Source organism: Neomonachus schauinslandi, chromosome 1, assembly GCF_002201575.2.
Source record: "Neomonachus schauinslandi chromosome 1, ASM220157v2, whole genome shotgun sequence".
NCBI classification, from domain to species: domain Eukaryota; kingdom Metazoa; phylum Chordata; class Mammalia; order Carnivora; family Phocidae; genus Neomonachus; species Neomonachus schauinslandi.
Window position 1 is genome coordinate 133,287,864 of NC_058403.1, and position 21,948 is coordinate 133,309,811.

The following is a 21,948-nucleotide window of genomic DNA, read 5'->3' on the forward strand; positions in this document are numbered from 1 at the left end:
CTCCTTTTCCCATTCTCTTTACCACAGGCCCTAACCTGGCTTTCCTAGGAGGTAAAAATTCTGCCCTATTCCATTCTGTGCCCGCCCCCCCCCCCAAATTAGCCTTTGCTCATAGTGTGACTAGATCTCATTCAGATTTGCACTTGGGAGGAAGGTGTCTTTGAACTTCAACTTAGGCAAAAGTTCAGGTATCTCGGGCTTCTATTCTCACTGGGGACAAGATGGTCATTGTGGTTCTTGAAGAAGGATTTTCAGATCTTCCATCTCTTCACTTTTCATGTCTCATCTAGAAAGAAATTTGTTTTCTGCCAGTAGGATGACCAGCCCTCCTAATATGCCTGGGACTGAGGTTCCCTGGACCCATTGTTCACCCTACCCAGGTGTCCCACCGTAACCTAACTAATGTGAGTTTGCTCCTTGGTGCGTTACAGATTGAGATTATATCAGGTGGAGTTGCCACACAAAAGAAACTTTATTTGTAGCAAATAAGGAAATCACTGGGGATAATTTCCCCAAAATTGTGAGTTGCCAAATAGAGGTGAGTGGGTTTCTTATATTTAGGGTTAGGATGACTAGTCAGGAAGATGAGCTTTGTCATCACATGTAAAGATGGGCATAAGGTTGCGAGAGTACTTAGGAAACTTGCCCATACCTGCATCTTGTGTTATGTTAATGAAGCTTGTGCTCCTCCTAGGGTGGAGACTAACATTATCATGAAGCAGAGGTAATTGCCGGGGGAGGGGTAAGCTCTGAGAGCGGGTATAAAATGGATGGTGACTAGGGCTCTTTATCATGGGGAAGGAGTCCAGGGCCTTGCTTACCTTTGAAATAGCCCTGGGAGTTTTACCACTGATTTATTGTCTCTGATTAGGCTTTTTCCAGGCCTGGTGGAGATAGTTGTTGTTACATTCGTTTTTTTTTCCCTTTAAAATCCTTAACTACTGAGACTTTTGCATTTCTTTAATCTTGACACCTCCTAAGAAGCTCAGCAAAAAATGTGCTTGAGCAACTAAGGCAAAGATCTCTGAAAATAGCTGGGGGCCTAAGATGACTTCTCTTGTGTCATGAAAGCTGTCTCTTTCTTTTTCTGGGAACCCCTACCTCTTTCGGTTTACACACCAGGTTCTGTAGAGAGGACATAGCTTGCCTCACCACCTCCTCCCCCCATTCCCTGATTTGAGCCTTCATTTTTGTCCCATCTCGGTAATCCCTATGCATAGGGTGGGGAAAGGCAAATAGAAATCGTGGCAAAAGTATTTATGCACTAAGACTGTTGAATCTCAGATCTGTACCTCTGAAACAAATAATGCAATATATGTTAAGAAAAAAAAAAAAAAGAAGAAGAAGAAGGTAGCGGGAGGGGAAGAATGAAGCGGGGGAAATCGGAGGGGTAGACGAACCATGAGAGACGATGGACTCTGAAAAACAAACTGAGGGTTCTAGAGGGGAGGGGGGTGGGAGGATGGGTTAAGCCTGGTGGTGGGTATTGAGGAGGGCACGTTCTGCATGGAGCACTGGGTGTTATGCACAAACAATGAATCATGGAACACTTCATCTAAAACTAATGATGTAATGTATGGGGATTAACATAAGAATAAAAAAAAAAGTATTTATGCACTAAATACTACTTTCATGATTTTTATTAGCTTTTCATTTCTGGAATTCTTAGGGACCACTAAAAATCTAAGGTGCTTCTGAAACAGCTATATTGGGTGAAGACATGAGTTATGTGTCCTGAGCTGAATACAGTCAGCTATGCAGTGAAATCTGGAAGGTCATTGTTGCTGTATTTCTTGGGGCTTATTATACACTGACAAGCCTCTCTCCCCTTCTGCCTCTCTCTCTCTCCTTTCCTTCTAGAACTTCTTTCCTTCATGTCTCTCCTTTCTATTTTCTTCCATGTCTTCCCTTCCTCTTGGTTTCTCTGATGCTGTTTGTCTTTCTCATTCTAAGGGTCCACAGAGAAGAAAAATTCCCTGAGAAGCTGTCATTCTTGTGGGCTTATTAACATCCTTGAAGAATACTGAAGGATCTCTTTCATAGAAAGAGTCCCATAGACCATATCTTTTGAACTAAGTACTTAGTGCTGTCTTCTGCATTTCTGATTCTACAGAGGAAGGCTTTGTGCATTCTTTCCTCAAGGCCCTCTCCAGAACTGAGTGCCAACCTGGCTCACCACAGATGCAGGGTTTGTGTGGCCTGCCCCACCCCATACCCCTTATTCCAGTTTTTCAATGTAGCTGGCTTATTTCTTTTCAGATCCGTTTGGGGGTGTGGGTATGAAAGAGGTGCAACTATTTTCAGAATTGCCTGAATATCGTATTTTATAAGAAACTAATAACTGAGTATTCAATAGAATTCCCAAAATCTGCTCTGAGGAGTAGGCTTCTGAGCCTTTGATCATGGACGAAAACAAAACTAAAAGTAGAACTGAAAGAGACTGTCATCAAAAGTAAAAAAGTCATCTTGGAAGAAGGCAAAGGAGCTAGATCAGGTTTACATCATCAGGTTTTTTAGTTTAGATGTGAGCTAGAATCCTAACCCAATGAAAAGCATTTCTTGGACTGTCCTCCCATTTTGGGCTAAGTGATTTGGAGGATGCTTTATTATCTGAGGTTGATCTCTCTAAGCATGCTGCTTTTGTCTTCATCCCTTTCGGCATTTCAGATTTTCTTCATGATTTTCTAATTATTGACACTCTTAGAGGGAATAGAAAGATGATGTACACCTGTGTGCCCAGCCAAAAGCAGATGGCACATTCACAAAGGGTGATTAATGAAGAGCCTCTTTAATAAGTGGACCGTTGACAAGTTGTGGGCAAGGTGAGGGCAAACCATCTCAATACAATGAAATAATCCAGGGTGGGCAATAGCAGGAGGCTATTACCACCCCAGTGAGTGGCGGCTAAGGAGAGTAATCTTTCCAGGACTAATGAAAGCTATAGCTGTAGGGCAGATTTGTCTGTCAGGAGCCGTGACCTTTGGTAGAACATAGCCACTGCCAACTTGTGGAACTGGCAGGAAGGATTCAGGGGAATAAAAACCACCTTAAAACTTCTTTCTGCTCTGACTTCCCGTGTCTCCAATTGGCCGAATATCGAGCAGAGGTTAGGAGACCTGGAAGCATCACAGATGCCATTAACAGAGATCCACTTTCTAGGGCACAGAGCAAGGTAGAGAAGATTGGAGAGTGGTTCATACTGTTCAGTACACAACCCAGAAAAGTTTACAAAAACATCTTGTTCCTTCATCAGAAGCATTTTGTTAGATTTATAGCTCAGTGTTCACTTACAAAGAAAACATTTTGGTTAGGCCTAGAATTAAATGTGATACATTGAACAATTCTCTGCTTACTTCTAGGAGCATAGGAAAAGGTTCTTCTTCTTTTTTTTTCTTAATTTAATGTGAAAAAGTTTACAATAGAAACCAATACAGAAGGGAGTGAATGCTGGATTAGAGAAATAAAGCAACAACTTCAGGGTTGGGTCAAGATGATACATTAGAGCTGGCTGCTTTCTCTCTCCTCTACAATTAGCCCAGGGGAAGCACTGAAGGAGTGTGCAATGGGCACATGGAACCAGCAATAACCATAAGGAGACTGAAGGCTGCCTTGAACTGGAGAGAGAGAGAGAGAGAGAACTGGGGGGCTGTGAATAGGTGAAGCCTGGAATACAGGATGGCCAGAGCTGGCTGGGAGAACGTAGAGTGGAAGAAAGCTTTATATATTCTGCTCTTGACATTTTCCTTGCATTTCCTTGAACAACTTTGCTTGTCCCTTTACTGATAAAAGTGGTTGCAACAGACAAGGTCGGGAGTAACATTGATCCACAACATCCTGCAGTGGTGAGGACATGAAGAAAACAGATTTGAATTGACAAGCCACCCTCAAGCATTTATTTCTCCATTATTTTTTCCTTTTTAGCTTCAAATGAGATTCCACCTTCTTTCAATGCTGCTACTTATGCATTTAAAAGGTAAAACTTGTAAGATTGCTGGGGGACAGCAAATGTAAGGAATCACCAAGGGTTTTGTGGTATCTGCACTCTCTTCCCATCCCTTTCTCTTCCCTTAAACACACAGGGACTGATGTAGACTGGAGCCTTTCTCCATCTTATAATGCCTATCACCAAACTAAGAACCAGATAACTCCCTATGAGGATGAGCTCACAGGCTGAACTAATTACACCTCTCGGGAGAACAATAACTCTACAAAGAAAGACAACATATGGAATGACATATTTAATCAGAAGCACAATTGTTTGAACAGACTGGCAGAGGATTTAAAATAATTAGAGGTAAGGAAATAATATAAGAATGTCGGAGAAAAAAATAGACACTTTAGGTATTCAAATGTAAAAGGAGAAATGACGCTATAATTAAAATATAGAATGGGTACAGCCAAAGAATAAGTTAATGAATTAGAAGGTAACATTGAGAAATATCCCAGAAAACAGGAAAAAAAAATAAGTCCTAGAAAACATAACAGAAATGCTAAAAATATGGAGGATTTACATAGATACTCAACATCTGTATAATAGAATTCTAGAAGGAATCTTAAAAAATGGAAAGTGGGAAAATTTTCTAAAAGTAAAAATGAAGACCATGGAAGGACTTATAGAATACCCAGTGGGGATATGATTAAAAACATGTACTTAGGCTCAGACTGAAATTCAGGCATACTAAAGATAAAGAGGAAATTCTAAAACTTTCCCAGGGAAGAACATTGTTGACAAAAATCAAGAATTCTCTGGCTATTCAACATTTCAACAATAGCCTTGGATGCAAGAAGATGATTATGTTGCTGAAGTACTGAAGGAAAGAACGTTGATGGAGATTTTATAACAAGTCAAATTTTCACTTAATTCTGAGGATATAATAAAAACATTCTTAAATGTACTATGCCTCAGGATGCTTGCTACTTTAAATCTTACTGAAAGCACTCTAGGAAGAAAAACTTCCCATAAAAAAGGAAAAAAGTCTGAGATAATGCAGGAGATATGGCCAGCAAAGATGATTAAATCACACACACACACACACACACGCACACATGTTATAAGGGCAAGGAGAAAAGGACAGAAATAGACACACAATTAAATCTAGACATGATCAGCATGTACACAGTGATCAAATGTGCATTAGATATTAACATCTATGTTTTATTAGGGAAAAGATCTATATTGATAGGTTTATGTACCCCTACAGAATTCCTAAACTTGTGTGAGCATTAAGTGCAACCCCCATAAGAACAAATAATGTGTAACTTTTTAGTAAGTGACATAACAGATCTCTCCAATATAAGAAGGAGATACAAGAGAAAGTACAGTAAATGGTAAATGTGAGGTAAGATAGCAAAATTATTTTTATGTCCTAATAAAGCAGCAATTCAATAAATGGATTGAATTCCTTGATTCTATGCTAGGAATGTTTTTTATTGGATTAAAAAAAAAACCCACGACCCCAGAATATGTTGTCAATATGAGGTAAATTTAATTTAAAAAATAATAGAAAAGTTGAAAATAAAAGATTACTGGGAAGTAAGGAATGAAAATAACACTAATGATAATTTATTAGTTGAGGTTGGGGAAATAATCCTTTTGGTGGTGAGATGTTTATAATTTGATATTCTAGGTGAGGGCCATCCATGCCCCAGGGCAGAAGATTTTCATGTTTCTCACCATCCACTTCATGATACTCAATTCCTCAAAGGCTTAGATATTTTATTGAAATGCATTTAGGTTAACCTTCTGGTAGTTTGTGTTCTTTATGAAATACTTTCTAAAAATAACATTCCATGAAGCAGATCAACTTAAAGACCTTTTGGATTCTTATATTACCATTACATTTCTTTTTGATTCTTTTAATTGGCATTGTCTCTCACATGTAGGCACTCACACGATGCTATCCTAAAGTCTAATAACCCAGCTACTCAGCCACTGGACAGTTCTATTGATTCATTTCTTTATGGATTAATTCAGACAACATCTGAGTATCTAAAATGTGTCAGGAAATAGGTTAAGAACAGAGATCACAGTTGTCAGTAAAATAATCACTATCTCTGCCTTCGTACTGTTTACAGTTTTAAGAAGGAGAAAATCACAGACAATCGAAAATTATACAGTGTGATAGAACTAGAAGGAAAATGAGGTGTGTGGTGCACGTTCCTGCACAGGGCATTGAATAATGTGTGTGTGTGGTGGTGGGTCGGGAGGTGGTCCTAGAAAGTACTTCTGAGCAATTGGTACTTGAGTTCAGAAGGCTGGGTAGGGTCTGTCCAGGTGAAGAAATGTAGAGAAGAGCATTTCGCACAGATGGGCCAGCATGGGCAAAGGCTCTGAGGTGGGAAAGTTTTTTCAAGAAACAAAGTGTTTGATTATGTCTGGAGCAGAGATAGTGGAACCCAGAAAGTAAGAGTGGTGCTGAGTTGTGGTGGGAAAGCTACGTCAAAGACAATTCAGACATCCATAAAAAGATGGTAAATACTTGCAATTTGATCCTCAATAAAGTAGAAAATTGTGGCATGGCTTTAAAATTGGAGGTAGAGTCAGCTTTGTATTTTAAGGAGAACATTCTGGCTGCAAGAGATTCTGGGAGTTCAAGAATGAAAGCACAAATCTAGCTAAGGAGGTATTTAAGATGTCCAGGTGAGAAGATTGGTGGCTGGGATTGGGAAGGAGCGGTGGAGTTGGACACAGGTTGATGGGTTGAGCTGGATTTTAGAGGTAGATTTACAAATACTGGTAGTAGGTTGAATGTGGGTGATGAGGACTGGGAAGTGTTGGGAATGATTTTTGGGATTCTAACATGAACAACAACTAGAGTGAAATCAGAATCCCTGCACTAAGTACAATTTGGGAAAGGATAAGACTGAAGTTTTAGTTTAGTTTGTGTTCAGTTTGAAATAACATTGCCAAATGGAAATTTCAGTTAGCTAGAATGTAGGAGACTGGAGCTCTGGAAATTAGGCTTGGCTGGAAACCTCACTTTGTAAGTCACTGGAATATACAGGATTCAAAGAAACATAAAGAGTCTTTAGAAGGAGGGATTAGAGTAACAGAAGGCATTTATCCATAGGGAACTCAAACATCTATAAAAACTTGTTAAAGAAGGAAGAGGCAGCATAGAAACCTTGAAGGAAGGGCAAGAGAAAGAGAGAACTTGGAGAATTTAGTTTTCCACAGGTCAAGCAAAGGAAATCTTGGGGCGCCTGGGTGGCTCAATTGGTTAAGCGTCTGCCTTCGGCTCAGGTCATGATCCCAGGGTCCTGGGATCGAGTCCCACATCGGGCTCCCTGCTCAGCGGGAAGCCTGCTTCTCCCTCCCTGACTCCTCCTGCTTGTGTTCCTCCTTTCACTATCTCTTTCTCTCTGTCAAATAAATAAATAAAATATTAAAAAAAGAGAGAGAAGGAAATCTTCCAAAAGGAAGGGAAGGGGTTAGCCCTGTGGGATATTACTGAGAGGTCAAGTGAAGATGGGGACTGAAAAAATGTCCTTAAAATTTAGAGACATGGAGGTCACTGGTGTTTGTTCCAGTCATTGCATAAACCCACCATGTTCTTATGCCCTTGGATTCTTTGGGCTAGGAATTCAGAGGGCACGATGGAGATGCTTGCTTCTGCTCCACCATGTCTGAGGCTCCACTGGGAAGGCTAGGAGTGACTCCGTGGCTGGAGTCCTGAATCTCTGCAGGTTCATAGGCTAGCATCTGTTGCTTGAACAGCTAACCCCAGGATGGCACATGGATTTTCCATGCAGTTTGGCTTGGTTTCCTCACTGTGGTGTGTTCAAGATTAATAAATATTTTACATGGTGGCTCATGGTTCCAAGTTTTCGGAGGGCAAGGCAGAAGCTGCACCTTTTCTGACATAGTCTTGGAAGTCATCACATTCTCTTGGTTACAAGTAAGTCACAAGCCTGTTCGGATTCAAAAGGAGAGGACATAGACCTCACCTCACTACCAGAGGACTCTTCGTATTTGTGGGCACAGTTTAAGACCATCGTCGGAACTTCAGTAACAGTCTCAGGGGAGAGGAGGATGCAGACTAAAGGGGCTTGCAAGTGAACAGAAAGTAAGATGTGCCACTTGAGCACAGATCAGTTTTCCAATTGAAACCTTAAGGGGCGCCTGGGTGGCTCAGTCGTTAAGCGTCTGCCTTCGGCTCAGGTCATGATCCCGGGGTCCTGGGATCGAGTCCCGCATCGGGCTCCCTGCTCAGCGGGAAGCCTGCTTCTCCCTCTCCCGCGCCCCCTGCTTGTGTTCCCTCTCTCGCTGTGTCTCTCTCTGTAAAATAAATAAATAAAATCTTTAAAAAAAAAAAAAAAAGAAACCTTAAAATTTAGTTTGTGATACAAAAAGGATGTGGAGAATAGTAAGGGTTATTAATATTCCTCAAAATTGGGACAGCTGACTTGAGTCTGCATTTGGAAACCATAACTACACACTCAGCTACTCAGCCACTTTGAATCAAACATCTTAAAATGTCTTCCAGGTAGTTCTTTAAAAAAATCAAACTATAATAAAAAACAACTATAAGCCTTTGCTATAGCAAGTGGAAGCAACTATCATACCCGTTGAACAGAAAGGGTGCAGAAAGGGTAACTATTTCTTTGGCTTCTTACTAAGGCTCTGGCAATGTCAGAAATGAAAGCAACACTTGTGATTAGCCTGTGTGGTCCTTCTATGTGAACAGATGTGCACAGGGAAGGCAATCATCCTGCTCTAAGTGAGGGTATTGTTCTAACTTCCTCAACAACTTTGAGTCCCTTTTCCAACTTTGAATTTTGTTTTTGCATATATAAAACATACACAACACATGTACTTATATCACGGAATCTGTATGGATATAGCTATAAATATTCAGCTAATATCGCATCTTGAAAGGATAAGCAGAAATTTGCAACATAATAACTCTATCCACATTTTTAAAAGCTCAGCAATTATTTTTCCTTCCATTGTTTAAAGTTTCCAAAGCTCAGTTAAAATTAGCAAACTCTTTTTATTTGCCATAATATTGATCACAAAGTGGTTTTAAACTACTGGTAAGTGGTGACATTAGCTAAAATTTTGCTCTGGCCATTATTCACTGATTTTTTTTTTTCATTTATTTGTTCATTCACTTAATAGCATGTTTGTTTTGTGTTACCTTTTCCTCCCTACTTTTCAAAAAAAATTCAAATTTGGAATAGTTGGAAAAATTTAGAAGAGTTGATATAATACTCCTATCTCCACCTAGTTCCCTCATTAACATTTTACATTATTAAGATTCATTTGTCACCACTAATGAACAATATTTATGCATTATTAACTAAAGTCCCTATTTGATTGGAATGTTCTTAGTTTTTACCTGAGGTCCATATTATTTTTTTTTGTAAAGCTATCACATTACATTTAATCGGTTATGTCCTCTGAAGCATCTCTAAACTCTGACAGTGTCTCAGACTTCCCTTCTATTTGATGACCTTGACACTTTGAGGAGTCCTGGTCCGGTGTTTTGTAGAATGGCCCTCACTTTGGGCTTATCTGATGTTTTTCACGTGACTAGTCTGGTTTAATGGGCTCCTGGGGGAAGCCGACCACAGAGGTAAAGGGCTGTTTTTTACCAAGGGAGCACACCGTCAGTGTGACTTATCACTGATGAAACTAAACGTGATCACATGGCTGGGGTATTGCTTTTTGGTTTTCTCCTCTGTAAAGGTACTCTAGTGTCCACCTTTCTATACTGACCTCTTGGGATGGAAGTATGTGGCCCACACTTAGGGTGTGGGGAGGAGTTACACTCCACTTCCCTTAGGGGGCAGTATCTGCCTCAGTCTTTGCCCTGCCTGGATGTCCCGCTTTTGGAGTCAACCATTGGTTCCTTAGCACAATTTATATAAAGCACTTAATACGGGTGGCTGTCATATAGTGGGTGCTCAACACAGTTTAGTTTATGCTTCACCCAAGAAGCTTACAAAATAATTCATTTAGAAAAATAGGTATAATGTCAAAGCCCAGAGTTATTTTTCACTTCTGTGAACTGTTTCAAGATACAGATAATTCTAAAAACTTAGTGCCCAGACCCAACAGTAGAGCTTCACATCTTGCTATATATTCTCAAGATCTTTTATTAGAAGTAAATGTTACCATTCTGGAACCTCCAGCATCTCTTTCCCAACTCCTGGCTATCACTGCTCTTTGTATAAATAATCACTATAACAAAGCTGGTGATTTAAATTTCCATACTTCTACATTGTCCTTGTGGATTAAGAGAATTTTACCTCTTCCTTTCCCATTTACAGGACTTTTAATTTTTATTTTGTAAAGAAGTGTTAACTTGATGGGAAAGAGGAGAAAGTTGTTAAGAAACAATACTAAAATCTGGGCTCTAAATATACAAAGCCATAATTCAGTTTTTCACCCTGGAAAAAAGACCACAGATGTGCTTTAAAGTTCATAATTCTTTAGGCTAAGATACAAAAGATAATTGAAATAAGATGGCTACAGAAAGGAGGAGGAGATGCGGCTGGACGTTGATGGATGTCTGATTAGCAGCTGTTTCCTAAAGGCCATGCTGCAGGGATGGGGAAATACACAGGTCAGCTGTCATCCAGGTAAGATCTTGCCCCACTGAGAAGCTGAGTTAGGGCCATCCCACTGGCCTCATAGAATGGGGCTGACATTGTTTTTCCTGAAGAATTTATACTCACAGTTTAGGTGAGTGGGTCTCAAATTGTGGTGTGCTTGAGAATCATGGAGAGAGGCAGGTAGGGACTTGGAAAACTTCAGATTCCTGAGTCTTTCCCCTCAGAGAATCTGGCAGTGTGGTGTGTTGCTCCAAGTCCTATATTCATCTGATTCTAATTCATGGGTTCTGAGGACCACACAAATCCAGGGGCTACTACCTGAGAGTAATGTTTACATTCATCATGGGTAACTAGTTCTTGAACTAAACTTAGTAGACGCAAGACCACATTCTTAGTTTGAAGGCGAAACCAATCTTTGTCCTGCCGTTTTGGGACAATAGCTCTGTTTTTAGTGTTCATTTTCATAGAAAGCCTGTGTCTCTTCAAGGTGTTAGAAATTAGGAGCTGAATAAGGGCAGTGGGGCTAGAAAGAAAGACTAAACAAAAGGACAGATGTGTGGAGGCAAAGTCTATGGGCCATCAAGAGAATGAGAAGACAGGCCACCGACTGAGAGACAATATTTGCAAAAGACATCTGATAAAAGACTGTTATCCAAAATATGAAAAGAACACTTAAAAGTCAAGAAAGCAAACAACCCAATTAAAAAATAGGCTAAAGCCCCAAGAGACACATCACTAAAAAAAAGAACACTGACAACACCAAATATATGTGGAGCCACAGAGACTGTCACTCATTGGTGGTGGGAATGCAAAATAGTATGGCTACTTTGGAAGACAGTTTGGCAGTTTCTTACAAAACGGAACATTTTCATGATCCAGTGAGCGTGCTCCTTGGTATTTTCCCAAAGGAGTTGAAAACTTACATCTACACAAAAACCTGCACATAGATGTTTACAGCCGAGTTATAAATAGTTGCCAAAACTCGAAAGCAACCGAGATGTCCTTCAGTAGGTGAGTGGATAAATGAACTGTGGTACACCCAGGCAATGGAATATTATTCAGCACTCAAAAGAAATGAGCTATGAAGCCATGAAAAGACATGAAGAAAACTTAAATGCGTATTAATAAATGAAAGAAGCCGATCTGGAAAGGCTTCACACTGCGTGATTCAACTACATGGCAATGTGGGAAAGGTGAAACTATGGAGACTGGAAAAAGGTTTGTGGTTGCCAGAGGTTTGGGGAAGGAGGGAATGAATAGGCAGAGCACAGAGTAATTTTACAGCAGGGAAACTATGATACCATAAGGCTGGTTACAGGTCGTTATACATCTTAAAACCTACAGGTCATGACAAGTTGGCAGCTGACTGTCAAGATAGACTTCAGAGATGTGACTGCATTTGCTGGCCTTGCACCTGGGAGGGTGGTAACCCACCAAAAGTAAAAAAAACAGCTAACCAGACAAACAAAAAACGCTGTATATTTTGTAAATTTTAAAATGCTCTGCAGTTGGAAGGTCTTATATATAGCTGTAAGACCTGGAACTGTAAAACCCACTGCTCTTGCCATGAGATGAAATTTCCCAGAAGAGCAGTTGCTTGTCCCATAATTTGTTTTGAAGGGTTTTCTGAGTCTCTTAGGGTGAAAACAATATTTGATAGAGGTGAAATAGAGGAGATGAACTGAATTATAACTTAATATGCATGATTTTAAGTTCACATTTTTTCTTTTTTTAAGATTTTATTTATTTGAGAGAGTGCACAAGCGGGGTGGGGGAGAGGGAGAAGCAGACTCCCTGCCGAGCAGGGAGCCCCGATGCGGGGCTCGATCCCAGGATCCTGGGATCGTGACCTGAGCTGAAGGCAGACACTTAACCGACTGAGCCACCCAGGTACCCCCCTTAAATTCACATCTTGAAACATGACCCATATCCTTTTATTTAACCAAGTGACAAAAGCAGACTTAGCATTTTCTTATGCTACTGTGTGTGTGTATATATATATATATATATGTATATATATATATACACTTTTTTTTTTTTTTCAAATAGTGGATTTAGAACTTAAGGAGGAAGAGAGAGACAGCTAAAATAGCAAAATACACTCTGGTTTCCATTGTTAATATTCACTCCTTGTGTTTTTCCTCCTGGATTTCTTGATTAAGAGAAAAGCTATTTAGAATGTTGAAGAACCTTAGAAACTCAGTTCTACCAGTAACACAAGATGGTGGTTAAGGTGACATGCAGCACAGACAAGAATGGCTAATTATGTCAAATTATAGCTTTTAAAATGCCAGATGGGATCTCGTTTCAGTGTAAGTCCTGTTCAGGCCTCAGCTGGATTTCTAGTAGAAAACCCACTCTTTTGTATTAGGTTTGAACTCTTAACTGGGAAGGGAAGGAAATCGACCGTGCTGCCGAAGGACATGGATTCATGTTAGCTGTACGGCAGAAGGCGTCCAGGCCCCATCCCCTATTTAAACACTGGTCAACACCAAGAGATAAGTGCAGAATTATTAGGTAAGAAGGGTGCGTTTTGTTCCTGTACCCCAGGGGTCTAGTTTTTCTCAAAAATCTGCCTACGGTGGGGTTGAGTGTTTTATAAATAGTTAATGTTTCAGTTAGTGTTGCCGTGAAATGAAATAACCCCAAAACTCAGTGCCTTAAAATCCCAACTATTTCTCAAAGTCTGTGGTACAACCGGGCCATTGCGATCTAGCCTGGGCCTGGCTGGAATGAACAGACCTCTGTCCTGTGCCTGTAGTTCCTTGGCTGGGAGCTGGCTAGCCTGTGATGGGGCCTTGGCTGGGCTGACTCGGTTTTGTTCGGTGCCATCCTGCAGCAGCTTAAGCTTTTTCTGATGCCAGCAGAAGGATTCCAAGAGAGGCGGTGAAAATGCATGAGGTCTCTTGAGGCCTGAATTGGCATACGATCTCTACTGCTTCTGTTGGCCAAAGCAAGTCACAGAGCCAGCCCGATTGAAGGCGTAGGGCAAAAGGACTCCACGTCTTTCTTGATGGGAAGAGCTTTTAAGGGATGTGCAGACAGGGAGGGGTAGAGAATCGGGGTAACTTCCACCCTCCCCCAATTTTCCAAAAATGCTTTCCTTCCAAAATCAAACTGCACAATATCAGGTAAGGCCTTTGCCTGCCTGCCTTATTATTTTTTTATAGGCTGTTGGTTTTCCCAGCAAGAAGCATATCTATTCTCTTCACAATTTCTTCCACAAATTATATTTTTCACAAATAACTTCAAGTGCTCGCATTCTTTCTCAGAAATCTTTTTTTTTAACTATGATTATCAACATAAGCCCTCCACTTTCCATTGCCATCATTTTCATATTGCACAAATGCTCTCTAGAATATGATGAATCTTCGTTTGACATTCCTAAGCAGGCTTACGTTAATTTTAGTTCCCCATTGAATTTCAAACAGGAGCCTCCACACTGACATTAAAAAATATTAACATTTGCCGTGGCAGGGCAATGTGCTGAGGCGTGGATTGTGGCTCTGACTTGCCACATCTTTCCCCTTATTCTTTTTTTAGAAAGAGCAAAGCAGAGGGATTTGGCAGGGCAATTCAAGCTGCCACTCAGAGCAGCTCCAGAGACGGAAGGCTAGCCCAGACCGTATTGCGTCCTAACTGGCAGCAAATCCTTCAGTCAAGGTCTTCTGCAGAAAGGCGGCGTGAGCTAGGCCCCTCACCCTTCGTGATGTCTGTCCTGGGTGTTAGGGATAACTTCCCCGCCAGAAAACCACTGCTACTTTCAATTTTTCTGGATGTGTCTAAAAATGCTGCTTTTTAATCCGTTCTTTTGCCCCAAATAATAGTTCTTCCCTTTGTTGTTTTCAATAATGCAGTCAGTGAAAAGAAGCCAACCTTCTGATAGAGGTGTGGTGGGATAAGTTTGTTCATAACCAGCTGCTGCTTCTGCTGCTTTTTTAAATTGAAGCTTTTGTGCACTTTATGGACAAGGCAACGTGCAATAGGGAGAATTTCCTTCTGCAGCTCTTTCCACCCCTTCAGCCTTGCTTATTTTTATCATGTCCCATCACCATTATTACCCATTATATTTATATCTGCATTTAGCAGGCAGACTTGCTTCATGTCTATAAAGGTGTAATGAGCAATTTGGGTTAATGATTTTCTGCAGCTGCTCAAACAGTTGGTACTAACGTCATCGTTTACGCCTTCCAAAGACATCTGAATGAGGCATCAGATGTAGACCAAATTGGTTTTGCCTGTTGGAGGAAGTGGAAGCATGGATGGGGGTGGGGGGTGTATGTGTGTGTGTGTGTGTGTGTGTGTGTGTGGAATAACTGTTCATGCATCTTTCATTCCCCAATTCTATGGATACTAGCAGTGGAGTCTCTCTCATAAGACAGTCTTTGGCATTGGGAGAAAAAAAAAAATGATCCACGACAAACAAACACACTTGTGTTGCCATCTTGATTAAAGGATATTGCCTTAACAGAATTCAGAATTTTTACACAGTTGTGCAATTTATAGGTGAACTTTGAAAATACATAAAATCAATGACTTTTCATCCCTCTTTAGGGAGTAAAGAAGCTGGCACAGAGAAAAGAACATTGGATTGGAACTAGAATAACTAGGTTCAGTGTTTCTACTTGGCAGAATTTCAGCTGTGACCTTGAGCGATTCGTTTCACTTCTCTGGAACTCATTTCCCTTCTCTGTGAAACTGGGGATACTGAATTCCTCACAGAATGGTCTCGGGCAAAAGGGAGAGCAAGCACATGAATGTAGTATATGGCCTATAGCACAGATACTGGGTGTTACTAGGGTACACTTTTAGAGGGCTTTTTGTTCAATTAATGTGCCCAAATATATATCAGGGAGTTTCTCCCCCTACACAGAAGGGTGTTTGACCTCTCTCGGCTTTCTCGGCACATTACCTATCTGAAGGTGTCTCCTGCCAATGTCAGTTCACACTTCTAGTCTTCCGCTTTCTCAATTCCTGGCTCTTCTCAGTAGTATGGAAATGGTGTAATGGAGTGACTATTTTACATTGTGTTATTTTCATGCTTTAGGAATTCAGAACTTGACAGGAAAGTAATTTAAATTTGGCAGCCTGTGGGCTCATGTAGGGACAAAATTTTGAAAGAGAAACTTGTTTTGAATTTCCTCCCAGCCCTGTCTGCCTCTCTCAAATATACCTGTGACGAGTGTGGATTCCTTAATACTCGTTCTATATCAGCTCCCCTCCCTTTTATGATATTCCGTCTTCCTTGCACCATAACTCGATCTGTGTTCTCCCCAGTGGTGGAAACCATGCTCCATCTCTAACTGACATCTGTAGCCCAGAGCCAGGCGTATATTGAGCTTGTTAAATGAATAGACGTGACCATGAGGAGATAGCCAATCTGGTCAGATAATTGGAGCTAAAGGGTTAATTGGCGTAAATGATTTCATGGATTGTGTCTCCCAGACTTCAAATTTGCCTTCTGGCTGGCACCTTACAAAGTCATAATCTGTGGAAGTGGCAGGTGGTGAGAGAGCTTTATAATCCTGGGGCAGGCCTTGAGGGCAGGGAAGGTGGGCAGATGTTTCTGGACATGTAAACTTGATACGATGTTCTCACAGTTTTGTTAGGGCTGGAGGCATACTCTTTTTTGGTTGAGATGGAAAATTTTGCCCCCTCCCCCCACCATCACCCCAAAAGTTGCTTGGAACACCTTGGTTCAGTTTTATGAGTGCTCTGAAACAGAACAACTCATATTGATTAAGCCCTAATTTTCTCAGACACTGGTAAAAGGCTTTGGCATATACTAATAATTTTCTTAAATCCTAATAAATGATTCTACCTCTAGGTACTATTTTAAATTTCACCTTTATGGATGGGGAAACCAATCTACAAAGAGATTAATAAATTATTTATTTTTAAGTAGGCTTCATGCCCAATGTGGGGCTTGAACTCATGACCCTGAGATTAAGAGTCTCATGCTCTGCCAGCTGAGCCAGCCAGGTGCCCCAAGAAATTACGAAATTATATAAAGTTACAGGCAGTAAATGGAAGAACCAGGAATCGAACTCTGGATGTTTTGGCTCCACATTCTTTGTTGTTAACACCACAGGATAATGGATAAGAGCACAGAAAAGTCTGTATGTTTTTCACACAATGCTGAGATAGACATTTCCTGGAGACTTGGAGGGAGCAATGACGTGATGATAAACAAATTGCTGTGGATCTTTCTTGACACTGTGAGAAATATAGTTAGGCTGTGAGAATGGGGAGTGCTCAGGGATACTTCAGTGGAGAAAGGAGCTCAGAATTCCTAAGAGCAGGTCCCTAGGGGCAATGCCTCTGTGTTCTGTATGACAAGAATGCTAGGATGTACCTAAAACTGTCTTTGGAGTGCAATACAGCTATTACAGATACGCAATTGAGAGGAGTTTTGCTATCAGGCAAACTGGTGATACCCTCATGAAAAAGAACAAGGCAAGGATGTCTACTTGCATTAAAGACCCACTCTAGACCCCATGGAAGTAGGCTGAGGGAATGTTCTCAGGATCAAGAGTCCTTGCAAGAAGTAATTCTTGTTCTAACCTGGCTCACACATGAATGATCAACAGGGCTGCCAGGTTCCTTTCCATTGGCTATTGACTGTCTTCATTTACCTCCAAGACTTCTAGTTACTGTGGCTGCTATCAATCATCCCCAAACTCATTGGCTTAAAACAACTAATCATGAATTATCTCTTACATTGTCTTTGGGTTAGGAATTCTGGAGCAGCTCAGACGTTGTAGTATGGAGTTTCTAATGAGGTTGCATTCTGACCATGGCCAGGATTGAGGTCATTTCACTTCTTCACTCAGGTCTGGCGTTGGGGTTGGGAAGAACAACAACGGGACGTGAGGCAGGGGCCTGTTAGGAGCAATTGTTACACGCTCAGGATTTTGGTGAGCCAGCTTTTAAACTTTTGGTCGCTTGAAATAGATCATAGTGGAAATCACCGTGGAAATCAATAAATACTATACAACGGGGCTTTTTCAGAATGCTGTTTTACCTGCTCACCACTGTGAACACTGGGGGCTCCTTGGCATCTCTCTCTCTTGATGTGGTGGCTTCAGGGTCGCTGGACCTCTTTTCCATCAACTCTGGGCTCCCAAGGTGCAAGTCCTGAGAGAGGGAGGCAGGCGCAAGGGTGCAGCTTGTTATGACCCAGCCTTGGAAGTCTTGCAGCGCTGATTCCACTGTAGTGCCAGGACCTCCCAGATTCAGGAAGAGGGAACATAGACCCCATCTCGTGATGGAGGAGTGTTAATAGCACAGTGTAAGAACAGTGTGTAGATGGGAGGCCTTTGTGTAGTTATCCTTGGAAAAGACAACTCTCACAAAGACTTTTCTTTCTTCCTCTTTCTCTTCTCTCTCTCTCTCTCTTTCTTTCCAAGTACATGAGTGGGGGGGAAGGGCAGAGGGAGAGAATCTTTTTTTTTTTTTTTTAAAGATTTTATTTATTTATTTGACAGAGAGAGAGACAGCTAGAGAGGGAACACAAGCAGGGGGAGTGGGAGAGAGAGAAGCAGACTTCCCGCGGAGCAGGGAGCCCGATGCGGGGCTCGATCCCAGCACCCTGGGATCATGATCCGAGCCGAAGGCAGACGCCCAACGACTGAGCCACCCAGGCGCCCCAGAGAAAGAGAATCTTAAGCAGGCTCCCCATGGAGCTTAGGGTCCGATGCAGGGCTCGATTTCACAACATTGAAATCATGACCTGAGCTGAAATCAAGAGTTGGCTGTTTCACCAACTGAGCCACCTAGGTGTCCCAAGATTTTTCTTTTTTAAAAAACTTTTTATGATCATAAAACTAATGTTCATTGTAATAAATTATATAAGAAAAAAGTAAAAAATCACCTGATATTCCTTCCACCTTCAGATAAGCAGAATTGTTGTTTTGGTAACAGTCCATTTATCAGTTTCTTAAATCTTTTTATTTTTTTAGAGAGAGCAGGCGTGCACACATGTGCAGGGGTGGAGAGCAGAGAGAGAGAGAAACTTAAGCAGACTCTGTGCTGAGCACAGAGCCTGAGGCCAGGCTTGATCCCAGGACCCTGGGATCATGACCTGAACGGTAGTCAAGAGTCAAAAGCTTAAATGACTGAGCTACCCAGGTGCCCAACAGTCCATTTATAAATCTCTGTATGCATACCTACATATATAATTTTGAAGGAATGGGTTTATATCATATACATCATTTTAGTTTTAAAGTGTTCTCTTTGTTTTACCTTTCTCCTTTTCTCACTTATTTGTATCTTGTTTATCACACTTATAAAAAGTTTCTAATATATCATCTCCAGGTCAAATGATAACACTTCTACTTTCCTGAAGCTCCTGTAACAAATTATCACAAATGTCACAAACAACACAAATTTATTCACTCACAGCTACAGAGGTCAGAAGTTTGAAATCAGTATCACTGGGCTGAAACCAAGGTGTTAGCCGGGCTGCACTCCTTCTAAAGGCTCTCGGGGAGAATCTGTTCCCTGCGTCTTCCCGCTTCTGGTCTCTGGTTGCATTCATTGACTTGTGACTGCATCACCTCAGTCTCTGCCTTCATGGTCACATGGCTGCCTCCTTGTCTATAAATCTCCCTCTGCCTCTCTCTTACAAGGATACACGTGATTGCATTTAGGGCCCATCTGGATAATCCCGGATAATCTCCCCATCTCAAGATCCTTAACTATACCTGTAAAGACTTTTTTCCCCACATAAAGTAAGATGTATAGTTTCTGGCTATTAGGACCTGATATGTGTGGGTAGCTATCATTCATCTTAAAGCTCTAAATTATTCTTTTTATTGATTTAATAATATTCCACACAAATCACAGTTAATTCATCTATTCCCCAACTAAAGGCCATCTATTGTCGAAAAATTCAAAAAAACTTTTTAAATTATAACAACAAATGCTCATAGAAATTTACCCTTCACTTCTATACCCCTTTGAAAGATACAGCTACTTACGTATCCATTTATAATTTCCATGTATATACAAGTATGTGTGTATATTTTTTATGCAAAGCTGTGCATGTGTATGATAGTTTTATAATTTATTTTTACTAAATAATCTTGGAAATCTTTTCATATCTACACGTATAAATCATACAGATCTACCAGAACCTATTAATTAGTTTCCTATTAATGACTATTTAGGTGGTTTTTGTTTTTTTCCAATTCTAAACTTCGATGTAATGGATACTGTTACCCTTATAAATTTCTAGTATGGTGTTTTATGACTGACAAAGTGAACTAAATATTGAAGGTCCCTGCCTTTTACGAGCTTCTAGGTATAAAATATTGACATAAACAGAAAGTTTATGGAAAATAACTGAAGGAACACAAAAGCATCTGTGTTTTGTTTTTTCCTCTTTCATCCTCAGGAGTGAGTCCTGTGCTGGGCGTATTGAGAGACTGCTCATGGTGTGGGCCTCCTCCAGTCATTTTGACGTGCCCTTAGGAAATTGTACTGAAGGTGGAATCACGGTATTCCAGAGGCTAGGAAGGAAAATTTCTCCCAAAAGACCAATGTAAATATACGGATTAGTATACCCTTCTCTTATAGGATATATGTATCTTTGTGTTTATTCCCAATGGAATATTAAAATGATTTTTAAATTCGTATGTATTCTAAACTTCAGGCAAAATAGAAAAGCAATGTCATGAATTAAGTAAATGATAGACCATTATGAGTGTCATAGTCTCAAAAGCAAACGTGTGTGTGGAAACTATTCCATGGTTTGAATATAAAGATCGGTAAAAGCAAAAGGATAGTGATTTTTTTTTTTTAATTTTTATTTTTTGGTGGTATGGGTCAGCTACTCTTGACTCATTTGTATCGTATATCTTCTATGGCTTATGACTTCTTATTTTATTTATTTTTATTATGTTAATCACCATACATTACATCATTAGTTTTTGATGTAGTGTTCCATAATTCATTGTTTGCATATAACACCCAGTGCTCCATTCAATACGTGCCCTCTTTAATACCCATCACCAGGCTAACCCATCCCTCAACCCACCTCCCCTCTAGAACCCTCAGTTTGTTTCTCAGAGTCCGTAGTCTCTCATGGTTTGTCTCCCCCTCCAGTCTCTCCCATTATGACTTCTTTTTTTTTTTCCCCGTTTTTTTTTTTTATTCTTATGTTAATCCCCATACATTACATCATTAGTTTTAGATGAAGTGTTCCATGATTCATTGTTTGTGCATAACACCCAGTGCTCCATGCAGAATGTGCCCTCCTCAATACCCACCACCAGGCTAACCCATCCTCCCACCCCCCTCCCCTCTAGAACCCTGTTTGTTTTTCAGAGTCCATCGTCTCTCATGGTTCGTCTACCCCTCCCCGCTTCATTCTTCCCCTCCCGCTACCTTCTTCTTCTTCCCCTTCATTTGCCCCATTTGCCCCGCTTCATTCTTCCCCTCCCGCTACCTTCTTCTTCTTCTTTTTTTTTTTTCTTAACATATATTGCATTATTTGTTTCAGAGGTACAGATCTGAGATTCAACAGTCTTGCACAATTCACAGCGCTTACCAGAGCACATACCCTCCCCAGTGTCTATCACCCAGTCACCCCATCCCTCCCACCCCACCACCCACTCCAGCAACCCTCAGTTTGTTTCCTGCAATTAAGAATTCCTCATATCAGTGAGATCATATGATACATGTCTTTCTCTGTTTGACTATTTCACTCAACATAATACCCTCCAGTTCCATCCATGCCATTATGACTTCTTTTTAAATAACTTAGAGAAAACATGGGAAAAGTAATGGATTCTAAGCCATAAGTCTTTGAGATTAGTTTGGTTGCTTGATTTTTTTTTTAATTTTTAAAGGATTTAAATGAATACAGATGTTCCAAAGACATGCTATAGTCTACACCTCTAAAACCAAAAACCTTTGCCAGAAAAATAGCTGTTGAAATATGCAAAAAGCATGTGAATATGCTAATATAAGACAACAAGCCTAAATAATTATTTTTGAAATTATTTTTAAGTTATTTTTCTGCATTGGTCCTTTCTCAGTATTTTTGGAATCTTGACATGTCTATTCTTTAGTCTGGCTTTTGTGTTTGGAATGTTCATCTTGATCTCAGACTTACATCTCCATGTAGAGTTTGGTTAGACATTTTTCCCTAGCTGCTGCTTCAGACTTGAACTGTTTGTGAACACGTCGGGGCCATTTCCTGGTGGAGTGAGGTCTTGGGACCTGTGGGTTGGCCAGGAACCAGGTCCAAAGGATGCTATTTCCTCCTCCTCACTCAAGTTAGAGTGGTTTTTATGTTCGTGTTTTGGCTGCTTGCCTCTAGCTTTGTCCAAGGAGCTTAGATTTCTATTTTTGTTCAATATGTGACCTACATTCTCTAGAGAG